Below are 23,035 nucleotides of genomic sequence, written 5' to 3' on the forward strand. Positions count from 1 at the left end.
GGCGGTTCACAATCATTAAACCGTCTACCCCCTCCCATGTTAGGGCACTTATCCAGAGCAGGGGGAAAAAGGCATAGCTGCTAGCTTTGTCTTCAAAGTAACGTTTCACTTGACCCTTAATCATCCTGAAATCTGGGGCTGTATGAAAATGGCTTGCTGGAGAAGAAGAGATGTTGTGGGACTGAGACCTGTTTTGCACAAGGGCTTGGAGCCGTCTTGCTGATGTTCTACGGAAGCAAAACTATTTGTCAGAGAAGTTAATTCCTGAAAATCCATTGTTGTTGACATATGGAAACTCTGACTAGAACGGGGAGGAAAAAGGGATTTTGTTATAGGAAAGTCTGAGCTGTGCTTTGCACACTTGCCGAAACCACATCATGGATTCCTCCTGAGTTGGTCTTGTTGTCCCTCTCCAAAAGGCCATGACAGCCTTTAGACCACCAGACGTGTCCTGTGTCATGTCAAGAGCTTGACCAAAACATCTTCTTCTGTTTTCCCAGTTCCAGGCAGACAGCAAAGCTAGGAGGTTAACCGAACCCTTGGCAGTCTGCAGGAGATGGCTGCTGGCCTGCATTTAGCTTGATCGGAGGCACCAAGTTAGAGGATGCCCTCAATAGAGTTTGAAGGGTGCTTAACCCTCCAGGCTTTCCCACCCAACTGCTTGCATGCTCACTTCCCCACCTGTGGGCTTACATGTTAGCAACCTGTTTTTGAGAAGCTGTCCAGCGTTTTAATTTCCCTACCATGCTGCAAAGCAACACTGCATTAGGCCTTCCTGGGCATGGTGGGGAAATTGCAATGGCCAGCAGGGCAGTACTGGTGGGCCCTGCTGTAGTACTCTCTCCCTCTTTTAGAACAATTGTTTTATTCGTGTGCAGATTAATATTTTATTTAAAAAAATTCTATCTATCCCATCTCACTGTTTAAAAAAACAAACAGTGAAGCTGGCATATGAATATTCGAAACACCTGAAGGTATAAATCAATCAATCAAAATACCTTAACAGTAGCTAAAACCAGATTAAAAGGATCTAAAACAGCATTGGAAGTCTGGCCAAACAGGCTGGATTTCTTGCAGATTTATGCAATTTATGCAGACAGATCACGTGAATTTTAATTGACGAAATCAATTGATGCAGATATGTTTAAACGAGTGACAGCCCTAATAACAATAATGTATTACGCAACGTGTATTATGCAAAATTAGCTGGCCAAAGAAATGCACTAAACACCTGTACTGTGTGCATTTATCTCCTCCCCACACCCCGTCCCACTACAATGCTATAGAGTGTCATTCTATACCCTTTTCCTCCTCCAACGCTCAAAAATTGGGATTTCATCCAAACTCCTAAAGGTTAAGTTATCAATAGAACTCAAAGAATGTTTTGTTTCCATTTGTATAACTTGTTTAATGTTTTTTAAGTCATCGGCATATACTAACAATGAAACCTTAGCTAGACAGTCTTTAAAAAAGGTTCTCTTCTCAGTTGCAGATGCTGTTGAATAATTCGGGAAAAAGAGCAATTCTTTCAGAAAAGCGACAATTTTAATGATTTGTAAAATAATAGATGCTTAAGCACTTTCAAGCTTCAGGATAATAAATGATTTATTGAGTGGGTTGGTTTGTGACACAACTAATTAAATCGGAATTATGACATAGGCCCATTTCGCACATAACTCTAAACCAGGGGTTGGCAACTTATGGCCCTCCAGATGTTTTGACCTACAGCTTCCATGATCCCTCACCATTGGCTATGCTGGATAGGACTGCTGGGAGTTCTAGGCCGAAATATCTGAAGGGCCACCTCTGCTCTGAGCCATAGTTTAGTGTTAAGCTGCAGTGAGCCGTGGACTTGCATTCCCCCTTTCTCTCTTCCTCCTGCGCAGCCATGATCAGAAACATCTGTTTTAGATTCATCACGATTTAGCACAACCGTCGCTCAGCTAACTGGGGATGATGGGAGTTGTAGTCCAATACATCTGGACACCAGGTTGGGAAAGGCTGGATTAGCATTATCTCTGAACCCTAAAATGTGGCTAATCTTAACTATGATTGCTGAAAACAAGCCAGCTTCACAAACAATGGTTTGAAATAGGCTTGTTTGCACTACATATAGTTAAAGACTACAGCTTTTCTGGATTTGGATGTTACAACAAGCTGTAGTTAATGCGGTTACGATCCATGTTCTATTCACTTGGCACACAGGGAGATGCCTCTCCTTGAAAAACCAAGTGCTTTGTGTTGGATTTTGCAAAAATGCAGGTTGAGATACTGTAATAAAGGCAGACTTGCAAAAGGTCTTTCTTTCTACTGGTAGTAGAAACAGGACATGAACGGTTGTGTTGCTGTATGTTTAAAAAGTCCCTAATTCGTTGGAGCTTTTAAAATGCTGTTTTCGTCAAATGGTCATACAATAAACAAAACTTCAGTTTTTGTACCAGTAGCCAAATTGCTACGACACTTATATGCCCCTGAACATGCCAATATTGTACTGATTTCACTCATTCCTTCTAATGGTGAACGTGGGTTAGGAGTGCCAACAGAAATGGACTGAAACTGGCACCATTAAGAAACAGGAAGCATGCTTGGGTTTGGAGAAGTGCAAATGATCTTGTGGGAGAGGGAACACTTAGGGGATAAAAAATGCTGCCACCACCGCCCTGCATCCTAATGAGGAATGCTCTGCTTAGAATGCCTTGGTTGGGGGAATGGCTGGGTGGAATTCTGAATTGAAACATTCCTGTTTGGATGGAACATATGCCCCCAACACTTGGTTGCAGGTGCCGCTTGTACTTAAGTTATTAGAAATATCCTAGAGCAGGCATCCGTGGCGTTTGGGCCCTCTTAAGTGCATTTGGAATTTTTAAAAACTGTCACGAATGTGGCTACAAAATGGCTGCTGTGCAGGTGTGGCTGGTCACAAATGTTTGGGAGCCCCCTCTTGCTATTACACACACACAGAGAAAACACCCATACAGAGGACGTAACACATGAGTAATCTATTGGTGAATATGATCACTTCACGGAACTCAGTAGAACAGATGCCACAACTGCACAGCAGGTCGTATTTTGGGAATTTTTAGCTTGCACTGTGAGTGATTAGTACTGGGAAATAGTCGGCTAAAGTTAGCAAACAATAAGATCTAGCAGCTGGTGGGTCCCGTCCCCCCCCAGTGCTTGGGACTTGGTTCCCATCAGTTGTTCAAAGGCATTGACTCAAGCCACCCACAGTGCCTTGCAGCAGCTGGGAATATGAACCATGGTAAGGTAGCTATGTTGGTGTATATATGTGTTTATTATCACATTTGCTATCTTCACCTTCTTCCTAAGAGCTCAAGGCAGGAGCAGATTAGATTGAGATGGTGACAGGTCCAAAGTCTCCAGATGAGCTGAGCAGAGATTTGAACCCATCACTCTTTCTGCTACACTGCCCTGCCTGGTGTTGTCAAGTCTTTATGAGCGCATGCTAAGGCTCACAGCGTGAAATTCCAGGGGCAGTGGACAGTATAACCGGGTGGACAATCTGCAGCCCTTGGGCTGCAAGTACCCTTCATCTTAACTTTAATTTCAAAAGCCCTCTGCAAGTGTAAAAGCCCTGGCAAGAATGATTTCACCCTCCTCCCCCAGCCTGCTGTATAGGGAGGAAGAGAGGGGGAAGGGGTGATGGAGAGGAAGGGGGTGCAGAGAGAGAGAAAGGGGGAAGGGGTAGAAGAGAGAGAAGAATGGGGGAAGGAGGGAAGAGAGAAAGAGGTGAATGGGGTGGCAGAGAGAGAGAGAGAGAAAGGGGTGGAAGAGAGAAGAATGGGGAAGGAGGGAAGAGAGAAAGAGGTGAATGGGTGGCAGAGAGAGAAGGGGGGATGACGGAGAAAGAAAAAGGGGGAAGAGGTGGCAAAGAGAAAGGGGGAAGGAGTGGCAGAGAGAAAAAGGTGAAGGGGTGGCAAAGAAAGAAGCAATGGCCTTGACCACTTTTAGTTCTGGCTCCACCCACTCTTGATTTTACCCCTCAACACAACACATACAGATTACCTCAACGAATATAGCTCTCAACAACAACAACAACAACAACAAGAAATCCTCACTCCTGCTTTGGAAGAAATCTCTAGAGATTTATGGTATTTTGTAATATTTGGGTTTATTAACACAAATACTAAGCATAAGTGGAAGCAGACAGCATAGTACTCCATCAACCAGCAAATCATTAGATCTTGCACCCCCACCTGGTTTCAGCCAACTCTCTTAGGCCTTAACTAGACCTAAGGTTTATCTTGGGGGTCATCCCTGCCTGCTCCTGGGATATCCTGTGTTATTTACATGAACAAGGATGATCCCGGGATAAACCTTAGGTCTAGCTAAGGCCTCATTCTCCAACTACAATTTCTTGCCTCACTTGTCCCTGAACTTGCTATTGTTTTCTTCAGACATGGATATCCAGACTTGCTCTTGGCTGGGAAGGGGGCGGGGAGAGAGAAGGAATGAGTCATCTTCTCCAAAATGGCTCTTACATTCCAGGCATTCTCTGCACACCTGAACCATTAATTCCAATGGGGGGGGGGGAGATCTTGGGCCATTAAGGGACATCAAGCAGTCATTAAGATTCTTTTGCCTGACAATGAATATGGCCTGACCAGCATTCACTATTATTATTTATTTATTTATTTATTTATATAGCACCATCAATGTACATGGTGCTGTACAGAGTAAAACAGTAAATCGCAAGACCCTGCCGCATAGGCTTACAATCTAATAAAATCATAGTAAAGCAATAAGGAGGGGAAGAGAATGCAAATAGGCACTGGGTAGGGTAAACAGGCACAGGGTAGGGTAAAACTAACAGTGTAAAGTCCAAACAACATCAAGTTTTAAAAGCTTTAGGAAAAAGAAAAGTTTTTAGCTGAGCTTTAAAAGCTGCGATTGAACTTGTGGATCTCAAATGTTCTGGAAGAGCGTTCCAGGCGTAAGGGGCAGCAGAAGAAAATGGGCGAAGCCGAGCAAGGGAAGTAGAGACCCTTGGGCGGGCGAGAAACATGGCATCAGAGGAGCAAAGAGGACGAGCGGGGCAATAGTGTGAGATGAGAGAGGAGAGATAGGAAGGAGCTAGACCGTGAAAAGCTTTGAAGGTCGACAGGAGAAGTTTATATTGGATTCTGAAGTGAATTGGAAGCCAATGAAGAGATTTCAGAAGTGGAGTAACATGGTCAGAGCGGTGAGCCAGGAAGATGATCTTAGCGGCAGAGTGGTGGACAGAAACCAACGGACTGATGTGAGAAGAAGGAAGGCCAGAGAGAAGAAGGTTGCAGTAGTCCAACCGAGAAATAACCAGTGCATGAACAAGCGTCTTGGCAGAAGAGACAGACAGAAATGATCGAATCCTGGCAATATTATACAGGAAAAAACGTCAGGATTTAGCTACTGCCTCAATATGAGGAATAAAGGAGAGCAATGAGTCAAATATGAAGCCAAGACTACGAGCTTCCTTGACCGGAGTAAGCGTAACATCATTGACAGTGAGAGAGAATGAAAGATGAGGAGAAGGTTTAGGCGGAAAAACAAGCAATTCAGTCTTTGCCATGTTAAGTTTCAGACGACAATGAAGCAGCCAGGCTGATATATCTGAGAGACATGCCGAGATACGATCGTGAACATCAGGAGAAAGTTCCGGAGATGAAAGATATAATTGTGTATCATCGGCATACAGATGATATTGGAGGCCATGAGATTGAATAAGCTTACCTAAGGGCAACATGTATAAAGAAAACAGCAACGGGCCAAGCACCGAGCCTTGCGGAAACCCTACTGAAAGGGGACAAGAGGAAGATGAGCTGCCATTAGCCAACACGCTGAAAGAGCGACCCGTTAGATAGGAGGCAAACCAGTTATAGACAGAGCCACGAAGTCCAAGGTCATGAAGGGAATCTAAGAGAAGATCATGATCAACCGTGTCAAAGGCTGCAGTTAGATCAAGGAGAATAAGAATGGAATAAAGGCCTTTAGACTTGGCAGTAAGAAGATCATTGGTGATCTTAGTAAGGGCTGTTTCAGTGGAATGCAAAGGACGTAATCTGGATTGAAAAGGATCTAGAGCAGAGTTACTAGTAAGAAAGTCAAGACAGCGAGAGTAGACCACACGCTCCAGGATCTTTGAAACAAACGGCAACAAAGAGACAGGTTGGTAGTTAGACAGAGATAGCCTATCAAGAGTAGGTTTCTTGAGAATGGGAGAGACTGTAGCATGTTTAAAAGCAGAAGGAAATGAGCCAGAGGACAGAGAAAAATTAATAATATGAAGCAATAATATGAAGCAATAATATGAAGCACATATATCTCCAATACTTTGGGCACTTTCTATCACATTCTTTTGCTCTTCTGCGCATTTATAGTCTAAAAGAAGTTCATCCAGTTTTGAGAGTGATTCCTTTCTCCACTAAACCGTTTCTTGAATGTTGTCAAGTTACGTAAACTAGTGTTTTCATTTTAAAAAGAGCCTGCATATGCTCTGATTTGGAAATCCTTAAAGCAAGCTGTGTTGACACCATTTATTTTATTCTTGATTTCATTGTACCTGAATACTGTCTTTCTGAAACACGTCTTCTTACCTGAACCTTCGATACCTATCTTGGCCTCTCCTTACCTCCATATTTTATTTGTTCCATATTGTAGTCTAAATCCTCTGTTACCAAAATGAAATATTCTGTGGTCTATCTCAGGGCCAGCCCTACCAATAATGCACTCTCTTGCTGGGGGGGGGGGGGCTGCTGTGAGTGGGTGCTCCGCTGTGACATTTGCTGCAGCAGAAGAGCTAGGGTCAGCAGGGCTCTCCAGAGTAGCTGCCCGTTCTGCGATGCTATCAGGTGTTCCTGCACAAGCCCTACTGTATGCTGTTTTCCCACTTTTTAATCCGGAAAGCATCTCAAGAGAAGTAACACAATAGAAATCCATGCCAAAAAAAAGGACATTCAAAAATAACCCTAAAAATGTAGCAGAAAGCCAACAATGTGCAAGCAAGCAACAGTCAAATAAATAAGCAAGAAAATGGCCATTAATAGCAATGCATACATAAATGATCCAATCAACATTAAGATGATCAAAACTAATAAAAATGGCAGGCCATAATCTCTAACCATTACGATCCATGGGGAACAGAATTTATTTTATTTGTATCCTGCCTTTCTGCCAAACAATGGTGCTCAAGTTAAGAAGGGTCTTTACTTCACATATAAACCATAGTAATGTAGGCACCTCCCAAGTTTGCCTGGCAAGGCCATTTCTGAAATGGGTACTGTGGCTACACCCCACAAGTCAGTTCCCTAATTTGTAAGTCTATTGTGGTTAGAATGTTGACCTGAGTGGGTGGAGATTGAATATCTTGGGGAGGGGAGGAGGATATATAAGGGAATGACTGAAGTGATAAAGAAGGGTGTGTGTTTTTAAAGTACTTTGGTTCCAGGGAGAATTAGAAGATCAGGGTAAAGAGGGTTGTCTTTTGAGTGTAGTGTGCAGATAGTCTGGTGTAGGTTAAACAATCCTGATAATAAAGAAAGTTCAAGAGTGAAAGTGTGAGAGAAAGGAAAGCATGTATGAGAAGAGAGAAAGGATTGGATGAGAGGTTTTAACAAGGGTCTAAAAAGTTTTATAATGAAACAAAGTTTGTGAACATTGAAATAATTTTTTATTCAGTTTGTTTTACTACCACAAAACCCCCACATGTCTCCTTTGCATTTATCATCTGCAGTTATATACATATAACACCCGTTCTGACATTAATTCACCATCAGCACAAATAATTCACAGCACATTATTTTATTCCTGAAATTATTCCTGTTTAACCCCTTTCTCCACATAGTTTGTAGAAAGGTGGTATTTGTCCCTCACCTCAGGCTCATAAAGTAGTGGCGCATAGCTTGAGCAGGGAGTATCCGCGGACAGGCCTGTTGTAAAGAGTCTGTGTCATGGCACAGGTACCCCCAGTGAAGGCCTCTCTGTCCTGCCACCAGCTGTCTAATCTCTGGATTTCCACAGGGTAGCCATGTTAGACTGTTGCAGCAAAAAAACCCAAGAGTTGTCTTGTGGTGCCAACTTTACTATGCCAGATATAAATTCGTAACTCTTTAAGGTGCCACAAGACTCTTGGTTGCTTTTGCTACCGTCTGAAGGAACCTAGGCAGGGGGCATTGGATGCAAATCTTACTGTCTGGACCAATTCTTATGGGAGAAGGTGATCTTGCATCACGGCTGTTTATTTCATTGGCCCCTTCATTAAAGACTTTCCTGGTGGATTGGGCGCCCTGAGATACTCTGTGTTTTGATAGTTGAAAAGAAAGCAGCTGATGAAGATTTTGATCCCCAGAAAGACTTGGTAGTACACCACTATCATCGTCACCACCCACCACCACCACAGCTATTTTACAATATAAATATTTTTAAATGAACATAATACAGTCTTGGCCCTGCTTGGATTAAGATGATGACGACAATAATGAACATGCAGACCAGAGCCTGAGGATTTAAACAAGACAGGTGTAGGATATAAAATATCCCTGTGAGCACTGGGGAAGAAGTGACTGTTCTGAAGAGTGATAGGCTTAATTTGATCTGGTCAGGGAAAGCGTTCTGAGCTAATGTGGAGCCCCCACCCATCCACCCACCCTAAGCCTCAGGCTGGTTTCAACAGCTGTTAAAAACTATAATTGTGAAAGAAATCAGAATGGTTTCCCTGGTCAGATTAAATGAAGAGCATACATTATTTTTCTTGTTTTTTATTCCTACTTTCTCGTGGATTTTAATTTTTACACCAACCATCCCACACTGTTGCCAACACCATTTATTTATTCATTTGTTTGCTTAGAAGAATATATGAACTGCAACTTCATCCCTCTCCACTCCCAAATTTAAATCAGTCCAATGGGTTGGATACAATGCTGGCCAACTGCCAGTGGAATTGAAACCACTGGCAGAACGGATTTTCTTTCCCTCTATGCACCCCTCAAAACTGTTCCAAAGGGGAGTGTGTCTGTGTTGTGGGAAGGGGCTGTAGAGGAGAGGAGAACAAGGGGCAGTTCCATTGGGTAAGCAGAGGTCTGCTCCTGCAGTATTGCTAGAGTGACCATATGAAAAGGAGGACATGACTCCTATATCTTTAACAGGAGCTATACTGGTGTGACCAGATACAAAAGAGGGCAGGGCTCCTGCTGCTTTAACTGTTGTGATGAAGAGGGAATTAAATGACACCTGACCTCCATTCCATATGGTCACCTTAAGTATTGCTAAATGCTAAAAGAGCATCAAACATTTTAAAGAAAAATACAATAACATTAAGAGGAATAAAACTATTCATCCAGCAGAACCATCATAGCAAAGGCCCTCGTTCGGACTTACAGAATACATGTCTCCTATAGATGGAACACAGAGAAGTACCTCCTCTGACTATCTTAACACACTGGCAGGTTGATGTTCTTTTTCTCAAACAACCTTCCCCAACCTGGTGTCCTCCAGATGTGTTGGACTACACCGCCAATCATTCCCAGCCCGGTGGTAGGAGTTATAGTCCAACACCTCTGGAGGGCACTAGATTGGAGAAGGCAAATCACCGTAAGGCTGTGCATTCAAAGCAGCATACAGCAATGCTGTTTTTTTCTCTTATCTTTGGGAAGTTGCCCATGTCGAGAGCCTTTCAAATATGTTAACTTTGCCATGTGTTTAAAAGCACTATTTTAACAGCTTACTTATATGGGCGTTTCATAACTGCTTTTAAAAACTATATTTAGAACTTAATCACTTGGTAAAGTTTGTGCGGAACCGGTTCTTCTCTTTGTTAACAGTCTCGTGGTAATGTTGGAGGAAGTAGCTACAGATCTCTGAGAGATCATAGAATTGTAGATCATGAATTGCAGAAGAGAACCTGGTAATGGGATTCCTTCCCCAGAAATGCATGTCTGGCATCAACTTGGCTGTCCTTTTAGTTGCCCGGCAAAACCTATTCACACAGTCCCTTTATTTAAACTCTCCTACTAGTATCTATGCTTTTACCTGCTGCTTGTTTTATCATATTGCTTGTTATATTATTTGGTATTTCATTTTTGAAAACCATCTTAAAATAGATGTGATAAAGGCAGTATGCAAAAGCCACAAAGAAATGCATACATAAATAAATATCAAGGATACAAGTTCAACCAGCCCATAACTTTCACCCAAAGTGCCCCTTGAAGATTAAGACTGCTATACCAAGCTTTTGAAATTAGGGATATTGAAGAGCTCTGGTAGTTGTGAGCTGTTGAGTTAGGAAACCTAAAGATGGTTTTGAATCATTCCTTCCTTCTTGTTTCTGGGATTGCTTTAGGAAGCACTAACTCTCTGTTGTGCTAGTGGTGGGCCTTGTGGGCGCATGGATTGACGTCACTGGATGCTGCTCTCTGTATATGGCATGGAGAGAGGTGGGTTGCCATCTTGTACTTTACCGTAGGCAGCAAAATGTCTTGGGCTGCTCCCAACAGTGAACTAGATTGCAGCCTATTTGTGAATTTATTGGAGTGGTGTTGTCTTGCTACAACACTGAACCTTATTTCAGCGTTGTAGCTGGGGTGGGGTGGGATTGTTTTATTGTCTCACAGAGACATCTCTAAGATCAATTTCAGATATTATAGAGCAACAAAGCATGGTTTTCCAGAAATGTACACTCAGTGGGGAGCTACACCCAATGTGATTCTGATGAGTATATATGTATGATACATATTTCCAATCACCTTTGTCATGTTCACAACTTACATTTGTGTGCCACAAATAGCTAATGTAGGTTCTTTTTGAACTAGCAACTTTTCTGGAATGCTCCTTTTGCAAGACTGCTCCAAATTTCTAACATGATGATAACATGCTTTTGTTGCTGTTGATGATGTTTTAAAGAAAAGGCCATTCAGCAGAAGGCATTTAAACACATATGTAACTGATCAAACCAAATTAACCCCAAGCTCTTAAAGTGGAGCAAAGCTAGCTGAAGAGTTAATTCTGAGCTGTATGAGGAAGTTTTTAAAATAGCAGCTTTGTGGCTGTTATAAGCATCAAACAGGTATTGCCTGTTCCCAATCTGTGACAGGCACCTAACATGTCATTAGCGTTGATAATGTGAACTATAATTACGGCTGTTCCAAAACTTCATCTGTTCAAACTTTGGGTCAAAATATACACTGTTTGGAGAAAGGAGGCAGCACCCAACCCTACTGCTCGGCTGAGGCCATTGATGTACCACTAGTGTAAACAACCTGTACCAGTGTATCAATAACATAAGCTGGTATGATGGGCTTTCTGGGAAACCTGTCATGCCATCTTATACTGTTGGCATAGCGTTATAAATCACATTTGTAGTACATCAATAGCATAAGCAGAATGGCAGTGCTGATACTGGCCAAGGTGGGTTTTTCATTATTTAATCTAATAATAAATATACTTTTCATTTATTTGGACAGAATCCTTAATTTTCCATGTCTCTCAGGGTTTGACAAAAGTTGTTTGTTGTCTTGCCACACCTCGCTGCTCATCAAAATACTGCTGCTCCTGTTATGCTCTGTTCTTAGATCTCTATTTTTTTGTTTGGTTTTCACATCACAATGTGTGTGAAAACATTGTGCAAGCCCAGAGAAATCTGCAGGCTCCATATGTAATTCTTCTACATCATAGGTCTCCAATGCAAAGCCCGTGAGCGTCACCACACCCACAAGGCCAGGCTGAAGCAACCACGGAACTGTTTCCCCACCCCCTCTACAAGTGAATGATGTGATTCCTCCATTCTCTTGTATAGGGGGGAAAAGTCCTCCTTACTGAGAAATTGCAGAGAGAGAGAGAGCATGCAAGCTGAGCAGGGGAGGTGGAGGAAGATGGAAAGGGGGACCAGAGAGGGGGGGGGGCTGGTTCATACAATACAACAGTTCACTGTGGCACATGCAGCTGCTTTTTTGCATATCCAGACCCCACTCAGGGGTTGCCGTGTTGTGCAAACCCAGATAAGTGGGCACGCCTAATATTTTTTGATTCCCCACCCACTCTGCTATAGCAATCAATTTATGTGGTCTCCCAGGACATTTTTTCAAATTGCCAAATGTGCCCACAGGACCCAAAAGTTTGGAGATGTAGTTTATGTGGCTGAATAGCAGAGGGTCTTCATACATGCTGATCTGTACATTTTGGAGGAAAGAATAGATACAAATATAATAAACTGTTTTTTCACTCATTTTAGACCAGAGCATTTGTGCAATTTTCAAAATGGATAGAGCAGCTGCATGAAATCTATCATAAAGTTCAAAGATGCTGTAACTTAACCAGTATGCTTCCTTTTAGTTTTCAGACATGTGTATGTGCGGATGCACATGGGTATATGTGCGTAAAATGTTTACATTTTCCTGAAGTGGACATTGCAAACAGCTGAAATGTGGAAATTAAAGAACAAAAATGTGCAATGATTTGAACTGAGAACAGTCACGTTAAAATGGATTTTCTGTTTCCCTCCAAGTATTGCTGTTTTCTTTCAGGTGGAGAAACAGCAGGATTCTATTAACATGAACCACCCCACCTGAGGTTTGGTAAACCTTGAAACCCGGAATGTATTAACAGGACCTGCTATCAAAAACATCAACTGTAATGCACTTGACACCACTATAAATTAGTAAATGAACAAGCAAACAGCATTTGTGGATCCATCTGACACTTTATATCAGTTTAAAAGACTGGTGCTCTTTTACTACTTAACTGCATTGTCAACACTAATTAGCCATGGACATCTCTTCCTCAGGGCATATCTGCACCATAGCTTTAAATAGGTTTAATATTTATTCCCAGTGAATCTTGGGGACTGTAGTTCTTTGAGGAGAGCTAGGGATTTGGGATCTCTAGCAGAATTCTAACAAAAGCCTTGCCAAACTACAATTCCCAGGATTCTGTGGAGGAAGCCGTGCCAGTTAAACTTGTATAGCAATGACAGTTTTACTGGCATAATCAAGCCTGACATCAGCACTCTTGGGCAGCTACCAGGACTCCAATTCTGAGGCAGGGTCCACCTGCATTGAGACCTACCCTGGCGTCTGGGTCAGTGAGCTGTCATTTTAATTTCCCACAGTGCTCCAATATAATGTCACCCCAGGGCATTGTGGGAAATTTAAATGGCAACTCACTGCTTTCCACTGCTACTGCAAGGTAAACCCATTGACATAGGTAGGGCCCTTTGCTGATAGTCTCCATGTCCCAGATAATGTATATATGCCTCCAGTCTTCTGCAGTATGTAGATATAAATGATATGCTTCTCTGAGGTGTTGTCAGAATAAAATGCCAAATAGAGCGAGCGAGCAAGCATACTCTTAAATGTTTTCCAGAAATCTATGATTGTTAATAGAATTCTAATGTAGCCGCATATGCAAAATGGCTTGTCCCTTCTTGAGATACTGGAGTGGGTTGTTCCAACATTTTCCTTCCCTGGGAGGCAGGTGAACAGGCATAGATTAGCTCTTGAGGTGAGTGAGTTTGGATGCCTTTCAGCCAAGGGTGTGGCCACAAGGGCTGCAGGGCATAATATCCGAGCAGGCTTGAGCTTGCCTTGCAAAACTGACATCGTGTACAAGAAAAGCAATACCAGTTCCCTTCTTATCTTTGTCTTCTATCACAGTGGTAAGGTCTTAAGGAAAGAGAAGCCCCGCCCCCCAAACCCATCAAAGGGGCCCGCATGCATCTAGTGTTGTTTTGTTAACAAAGCAGAGAATTTTGAGAGTGAGAGGCTGGGTGCCAGTGGCATGTGCAACCCATGTTATCTACGTATCAATGGCCTGGTTCAGACAACACGCTAAACCATGCTGCAGCATGGTTTAGCGTGTTGTCTGAACTAGGCCATTGTCTAGTTTCTGGGGTGCGTCAAAAAAGTATTTAAAATATTATCTTCTAGGGCAGACTTTCTCAACCTTGAGCCCTCCAAATGCCTCGGTCGGCAACCTCATGTCATCTCCAGCCAGCAAGGCAATTGGCTCTGCTGGCTGGGTATGATAGAGTTTGTATTCCAATACATCTGGAGAGTGCCAGATTGGCGAAGGCTGTTTTTGGAGAAACCATTCCAGAAGATGGCACCTCTTCCCTGCCCTCAGCTTGATCACTTGCCTCTCTCACAACTCTGCTGTGAACCTTCTTGGTCAATATGAATATCTGTCAACACTTCTTCACACAGCGCATAGTTAAACTAAGGAATTCGATACCACAAGACGTGGTAATGGCCGCCAATTTGGATGGCTTTAAAAGGGGTCATTGGACAAATTTAAGGAGGATAAATCTATCAGTGGCTACTATTCCTGATAGCTATATGCTACCTCCACTGTCAGAGGCAGTATGCCTGTGTACACTAGTTGTTTTTATTGTGCAATTGCACTACTTCATATAGAGAATTTTACTGTGGGTCTTAAATTGGTAACCCTCCCATGTGTTCCCACTGCTTCTTCCATCTTTTTCCTTTCTAGAAAAAAATCTGTTATGGAAGAAAAGTCAGAATAGCCTCACATTGCCTTTTCACTGTTAATTATTTTTATTTATTTATTTACAATATTTATATACCACTCCCCATTCAAAAATTAGGAGCGGTGTACAAGATAAAATAAAATAAAAACAGAATAAAACACTTTAAAATAGATTTTAAAAGAAGCAAAATGTACAGTGAACTGTGGCTGGTCATTAAGGAAAGGCTTCCTGGAATAACAACGTTTTCAGGAGACACTGAAAAGAATACAAAGTTGGCACCTGCCTGACCTCCAGAGGCCGGGAATTCCGCAGGAGGGGGGCTACCATGCTGAAGGCTCTTCACTGTTAGCACTAAGGGACCTGTCGCCCCAATCTGGAAGCCCCCAGAGAGAGTGCTCTTTCAGTCACATACTTCCACCCCTCTGTCAAGGACAACTTCAGAGGTGTTGCATTTAATTACATGCAAATGATCGTCTGCATGCCACAGTATGCAATTTAAAAGATGCATTTATAAGACGCCTGTAAAAAAAAGGTTTTCTTGGCCTTATACAACTATTTTTAAATGAATCCATAATACAATGAAATGCAACCAAAATCTAAAAACCCTTCAAAACAAAACCAACCTGATAGAAATACAAAGCCAGCATCATAAAATACAGATATCTATCTATCTATCTCCAGCTAAGAAATAAAACATTAAAAAAGAAAAGCTTTTTGTTGACATTTCTGTGGGTGAAAGTATTGCAAGGGAGGGGAAACCTCTTTTTGAGAAGACAAGCAAACTTGGGCAATAGTTTTCTGTAAACAGATGTCCCAATGTTTAATAATGGCTCTGCAGAGGTGGAAATGGTCCACAGGGTATTCTGCAGGACAATGTAAACTGTCACTGTGTGAAGAGCAGTAAATGAGAGCCGCTGAGTCATCAACTTCCCACTTGCTCTAAACTGGGCTTTCTTTGATGTATGGCAGCCACAAAATCCATCCTCTCTTCCCGGGACACACAGAGCTGATAAAGGAACTCTGGTGATAGCCATTACGATAACGTACGTTTATAATGCCCTATTAAACAAAATGGGAGGTTTGCAAATCCCTGCATTTCTTTTCTTTCTTTTTTAATGTTTTCGGTGACTAGTATGTTTTCCTCTACTTTAGTGAGCTTGAATAAAATTAAGTCACGAAATAGAAACCGGTGTAGATAGATGGATCATTACAGCTGGTATTGGTGGAGAAAGGAGACAACTCTTTTCATGCCCCAGCCTGCTGACTGAAGGAAAAAACAACAACCTGATTCTTTCTCTCCCTTTCTTGGCGAGGATGCAGTGGAAGTGAGGGATTAGAACCTACCTAGTCACAGTTTTAAAATATAATCTGTGTCATGAGTTCAAAATGCTAGAGGGCATCCGACCTTTTGAAGTGGGAAATGAATATTCCAAAAGGAAAGTGAACCCAGCAAGGGGAATTTACAGATTGGCCTGAAAACATTCACAATTGCCTAGAGTGAATCTGGTTTTGACATTAGCCTTACAACGTGGCCTAAACATGAAATCCAGGGCCGGCCCAACCATTAGGCAGACTGAGGCAAGTTCTTGTTGCAGTAGTTGCTTGGGCAGGTGGCAACAATAGCTCCCCCCCCCCATGATTCTAGTTTTTTTGGTGGACATAGCTGTGAGGTGCTGAACCCCTAATCCTGCCTGCTCCCCTCAGGTGTGATGGAGACAGTGATGTGAGGTGGAAATGTATCCAGTGCTTTATTTTCCCATGGAAAATCTTCCATTTCATAAGTTCGTTAGTAGCAGTGAATGGATGCTGATTGCAAATTAGTATTAGGCAAGCTTGGATGTTTCAAAGTTGTCAGCACATCACGTACAGTTCTTTGGGTTACTAGTTTAACAGTTTTCAGTATCTTTGTTTTCTACTTTTACATTTAAAAAATGTAAGGGAAGTGCATGTATTTTCTTTAAATTTTTACAAATATTCCAGTTTAAAAATTCTACACAATCTAACATTTAAATCACATTAAGTGTGCTTTAATTTCTCCCCCTCAAATATTTCAGGTTAAATAGTTGTGGTGTATTCAGAAAAAAATTAACATAGGGTACTCTTAACATGGGATACTTTTTTTTAACAAAAGCTTACAGTCTAACATACCTCCAGAGAGGATTACATGACCTACTGACACAACACTTGAGGATTACTCACATGGACCAAACTGCAAGATGTACCTGAACCAAATTTCAGGATGTACCTGCTTTGTGCTCATCATAAGCTTATGTGAAGACTTTATCTTTATTTTTAAGGTTTGCCATACATTGTCAGATTCTTCTTTTTGCCTGACATTTCTTAAAAGGATTTATTTAGGCTGTTTGAACTCACAAATGTTTGCCTAGTTGAGACACTAATGAGACCTGTTCCCTCTAGAGATCAAATATTTGTCATTTTCACAGTGGCTCTTTCCAAATTCTTGTTGGGCTGGATAATAAAGTAGTGGGCCAACATGTATATGCTGTTACGAAGGGTGTCACAACTCTTGGAAGCTGATTTGGGGAAGGGCTACGGGGAAGGAAGAATTGCCAAAAAAATAACCTCTCTAGAACCAAAAATCACCTCTGCTGGATCAAACAGAATGCTTTATTTAGCCATAAAAGCCTAGAGACAAATATTCTAAATGTCTGGGTGGGTGGGGGTAATACATGGATACTAAATAACCGCCTTGAATCAAAATATAAAAATGAAATCTCTCTCTGTTTTCATACTTGCTGCAGCCTTCTTGGCCTATAAAAAGCCTTAGACATTTCCCCCCTGGGGATAGCTGAAATGCAAGTGCTAATTTTAAACCAGTCCTAGTATTCAAAAATAAATATGTAGCTTTCCACACTTAATGAAGTTAAGCAGTGTTTGCTAACTGCAGCTTTCCCTTGAAACCCCGGAACTGTCAGAGTCAAACCCTCCCTCCCCAAAGATTCTGCCTCCATGTTCTTGAATGGAATTCAATGCTTTTCTATTGCAGAGATGGCACCAGAAGGGCAATCCAGGGCACCTTAAGCTTCCGGCTTATGGCAGTTTGAACATCTAATGCTTACGTAAAGCATTCCTCTCTTTTCCCTCTCTCTCTCTCTTTAAATGAAGCTGCAAAGTTTGAGATCCATGTGCCCTACATAACTTGATTACTTTTTCAAGATACGTTGCATATATTCTATTGCTTCACTTGTTGTATTTATAATCTCTGTTCCATAAAGTCTGAAAACCTGGTAGACGCTGCAGTGCTGGTAGATGCTGTGGTGATATGTTATGCAGGGGACTGTGGAAATCTCTTGGAAGGGAGGGCTGTGTTGATGCAAGCACGGCCACTGATTGGCTGCAAGAGCAAGTGAAGACTCACATGTGGGCAGAGGCACCACAGCTCAAATGCTACAGATAGAAGTTTCATTCATCTTACAGGGCCTTTTCAGTGGAGGTAGTTTATGTACCTAGCTATGAGTCATTGTGTTGACTAATCAAGCAGGGAGAGATCAAATGTTGCCTGTGCATGAGACTTAAGAACCATTCCATGTGCACATTCAGATCTTTCACTGCAGCACTGAAGGCTAGAAATGTGTGTGTTTTGTGTAGAGTTGGGTGTGGGGAAGGGTTTAATTTGGAAGCTGAGATACTCATAAGCCCTATAGCTGCACCAGATATTCATGCACCGGTAGAGAGCCAGTGTAGGATAGAGGCGAGATGGTTGGGCTACATCTGGGGAGACAGGCCTTCTGGAATAAAGTGGTCTTTACCGCTGAGGGATCCAACCTAACGTCTCTTGGGAGGGAGTTCCACAGCCTGGGAGCCACTGAAAAGGCCCTTCTTCATGTCACCACCAAACATGCCTCTGATGGTGGCGGTCTCAAAAAAAGGGCTTCTCCAGCAGAATTTTAAGGACCAGGCAATCTCGTATGGGACAAAGTGGTCTTTCAGGTAGCCTGGTCCCATACCATATAGGACTTTAACACAGATACCTTGAATTAGATCAGGAGAATAATATAACAATTGGGTGATATTCTCTTGAGGGTTGGCATGCCAGTTAACTGGCCAGTCAACTATTGCTGTTTGGAGGCCTATTATAACCTTCCCCAACCTGTTGCCCCCAACCTGATTCCCTCCAGTTGTGTTGGACTACAGCTCCCACAAACCTCAGCCAACATAGCTGGTGATCAGGAATGCTGGCATTTGTAATCCAACATATCTGGAGGGCAAATAATTGGAAAGGCTGGCTCATTATTTGACTGCAGTCAAATATGCCGTGAAGCCCTTCCCCAATGCTGAAGGTACTTGAAGAATTGGGTCTGCCTTTCTGCCTGGACAAGTGCCTTTAAAAATGGACTTTTGTTTTCTTTAATAGTTGCTGTTCCTTTGCTGCATTTCCATTTTAGTTTCAGAAAATAGCAACTAAAATGATCAAAGGGGCTGGAGCAACTCCTCTATGAGTTCTATGAGTTGTAGCTCCTCTACAACAGCTGGAATGTTTAGTTTGGAAAAAGGAGGCGAAGGGGAGACATTGTTTTCAGGATGTTTTCAGGATGTTTTAATCATGTATGGTATGTTTTAATTCGTTTTAATGTGTATTTTATATCATGTTTTTATACTGTTTGTTTTACACTTTGAATTGTTTTCGTTTTTGTGAACCGCCCAGGGAGCTTTGGCTATTGGGTGGTATAAAAATGCAATAAATAATAATAATAATAATAATAATGATGATGATGATGATGATGATGATGATGGTAGAGCTGTACAAAATTATGCATGGTATGGAGAATATGGATAGGGAGACATTTTTCTCCCTCTCTCAAAATACTAGAACCCGGGGTCATCCCATGAAGCAGATTGGTGGGTGATTCAGGTCAGATAAAAGGAAGTACTTCTTCACACAGCACATAGTTAGACTAGGGAATTTTCTACCACTAGATGCGGTGATGGCCACCAATTTGGATGGCTTTAAAAAGGAATTGGACAAATTCAAGGAGGATAAGTCTATCAGTGGCTACTAGTTCTGGTGCCTATATGCTACCTCCAGTAACAGAGGCAGTATGCCTTACACCAGTTTCTTAGGAATATGGGCGGAAAGATGTTGTTGCAGTCATGTCTCGCTTGTAGGTCTCCCGTCAACAGCCGGTTGGCCACTGTGTGAACAGAATGCTGGACTAGATGGGCCCTTGGTCTGATCCAGCATGGCTCATCTTCTTTTCTTTTCCTTTAATTACAACTATTGGCTGTTCCAGGTGTTCCAAGGTAAAAGCCAACAGAACTATTCAGGAATCATTCACATTTATAGAAACTTTGCCTAGACTTTTAAGTTAATGCATTCCATTTTAACCACCTAGTGTCATTGTTTCCACAGTAAAAGTTAACTAATGTTGCTTTTGTAGTTAGCCGAAATATCAAACCTACTGATGATTAAATTATCTTCTTTGCTGCAATGAAGTTAATTTTTAATCATGATTTGACTATTTTAGACCAATGTCTGGTCAAACATCCAACCCTCTTTTCCTTATTTTTCCACCCCAAGCTTATCTCACATTGCAACAACCAGAAATGCATCTCAACAAGTTTCATGCCCCCGCCCCATCTTTTTGTGTGAGCTCAGCTTTGAGACTTCCATATTGTTTTGCTTCCTTTTTGGGGGGGGATGTCTTGTTATTGAGTTGATAGCTAAGAAAGGACAGGAAGCAGATGGCAGTACTCGCCCTTTAAATCCCTCTAGGGCAGGGCATCTCCAGTGGGTATGTGCAAATTACATGAAGGGGTGGAGCATTGGATGGCAAAACAATAATGGAGGTGGGGTGGAAACAGGCTTTGCAGTTCCTTTCATTCTAATTTGGTGAACAAGAAAGCAAACCTTACAGAAGGGAGTGTTGTGACAAATGTGTTTCCCAAAAGAGCAGATATCATTTGATCCTGTGGCATTTATAGCATGCCAACAGCAGGAGGGAAAATGGACGCATTTCCAAAAACAATCGGTGCTTTTTAAGAGGCAGTGTTTTTAAAATAAACAATTACATTTGTCCGCTCTATCATTTCTTGGAAGCATCCATTACTTTGGACTTTGTCTATAGGTGGAGTTAAGATTGTATCCAGTAAAAGGTTTGGCTGTGTTTAGGATCTCTATCCACTCTGAGACGACAAAGCTGATTTCTAAATGCAGGTGTTCAAGCTGGATTTCAAACAGCTTTTCCAAAGTGACTTTGATGATGTACAAATTGCGACAAATCACAAACTAGTTGGCGCTTTAATGTTCTGAAATTACCATGCTAAAATTGCAAGTGTTTCGCACCCTGTATCACCCATTTTTATCTTTACATATTGGAGAAATGATAGTATATTTACTTAACTGCTGCCTGAAATTTATAATATTTATAATAAAATTTATAATATTGAAAAAGATTGGGTTATAACCGATGAGTCCTACTTAGAGTAGACCCATTGAAATTAATGGGACTTTAATTCGATTAACATTGCAGGTGAAACTGCTGCAGAATAGAGGCCGTTTTGTAAGCCTTAGCCCTTGATGAATGGAATTTATGGGGAAACTTGTCTTTACTTTTTCAGTCCCTCAAATTATTAATTCTATTATTTTCAGTTCAGATTTTTTTCAGCCATTGGACATAACCATAAAATTCAAAATACTGCCGGGGCGGTGGGTTTCAATGTTTTTGCTCTTGTGCTCTGAATTTTGGCGGCAAATTGCCACATTTCCCTATTATTGCAACATTTCCCTATTATTTGCTAGCTAGTTTATTTGTTAGCTAGTAAGAGCTAGTTGTGTTGTGCAAGTATTGATTTACAGTAGCACAACATTAACTCTAGAAGTGGGAGATCATTAACTCTAGCAGTGGTCCAGTACCCCAGATTTTTCATACAATCAAGAATCATAGTTTATAAGTTTGTAATCCTTGTCAATTTGAATTAACAATAGTTGAGTGCATTTAAAGTCACTTTCAGTTAAAAGAAAGTATCATTGACATGTGGGAAGCATGTTTCCCGTTTAGTCCAGACTTCTTCATTCCAAAGAAGTTAATAGAATTATGCTATTGAAATTATAGAATTTAAACAATCCAACTGGGTGTAGGGTGCACAAATCAGGTGCACACTTCTTATATGGAGGATGTTTTGGTTTTTATTGTGTCAGAACACTAGGGTTTTAAACAGCATTGTCAGATACTATGCTGGATACTTATTTCAAATGGAACTCGGATAATGGCACGTCTGGAAAAATAGTCTACTATTACAGCATTTTAATATATTGACAATCATTCAACGTTTTAGAGTAGGAGAGAAATATCAAATGAAGTTTCTCAAGCGTTTAGGTTCAATCTGACACTGTTAGAAAGGAGGGGGAAAATCATGGAAGGATATAAGAAAAGCACTGCTGAATCAGACCAAAGGCCTGTTTAGTTCAGTGGCCTATTTCCTGTAGTGGCCAACCATATGCCCATGTGAAGCCCTTGAGCAGAACAAGAGTGCCATAGACCCACCCAACCCATGTTCCTCAATAACTGGAATACAAAGGAGTATTGACTCTGATACTGGAGGTAGCATATAGCCACTATGACTAATAACCATTGATTTTGTCTAATCCCTTTTTAAAGCCATCTGAACTAGTGAAGAATACCACAACTTGTGGCAGTGAATTCCACACATTAACTATGTACTATACAATGAACAGTTTCCTTTTGTCTGTGACTATTCAGCTTCAGTGGATGAACCCAGCTTCTAGTGTTATGAGAAAGGGAGAAAAATGTCTCCCTATCCACTTTCCACACACCATGCATGATTCTGTACACCTCTGTCATCCCCCGCCTTACTCACCATTTTTCTAAACTAAAGATACCCAAATGTTGTAATGTTTCCTCACATGAAAGTTCCAGCCCCTCGATCATTTCTGTTGCCCTTTTCTACACCTTTTCCCCACCTCTACAATATTCTTTTTGAGAACCGGTGACAAAAACTGTACACAGTATTTCCCATGCGATTTGCTCAACGGATTTGTACTAAGGCATTACAATATTAGCACTTTTATTTTCAATCCCTTTCCTAATAATCCGTGATATTTTTCAAAATAGTGATGGCTAGAAGAATACTGTGAGTGACGAAAGAAAGGGGGGGGGGAGAAAGAGAAAATAAATGCTGTGGGATGCAGGAAAGACAAACAATGGAAAGGGGAAAGAATTAGATTGAGAGAAATTTTGAAGTGACTCAGTAGCTGGAAGGAAGGGCATTTAAGTGAAAGTAACCTTGAGCTGCAGAGTTTGAAAATATAAGGTAAAGGTGAATCTGAGTTTCCAATGACTTGTAAAAGTTACATCAGAGTCTTATCTCTTTTTATATACTTATACTACTACTACTACTACTACTCATTAGTTAGCATTTATAAGGCATTTTCAAAAGCTCAGTGCAAAATTTTTTTTAAGATGCCACTTGCCATCTCCAGCATTGCAAACTAAATCTATATAATATTAGGGAGAAAGAAGACTACATATGAGGAGAATAGTGCTACGACAGTAGATCCGTGACATGGGGGAGAAAGACAAA

The 23,035-nt window shown here is 41.5% G+C and overlaps 1 protein-coding gene across 1 annotated transcript in view; it reads left to right on the forward strand.

Annotated features, from left to right (window-relative positions):
* The window catches only part of WWTR1 (WW domain containing transcription regulator 1), a 105,746-nt gene that overhangs the window by 38,547 nt on the left and 44,164 nt on the right, over nt 1–23,035 (forward strand). The gene's annotated exons all lie outside the window — the stretch shown is intronic.

This window comes from Elgaria multicarinata, chromosome 8, assembly GCF_023053635.1.
Source record: "Elgaria multicarinata webbii isolate HBS135686 ecotype San Diego chromosome 8, rElgMul1.1.pri, whole genome shotgun sequence".
NCBI lineage: Eukaryota > Metazoa > Chordata > Lepidosauria > Squamata > Anguidae > Elgaria > Elgaria multicarinata.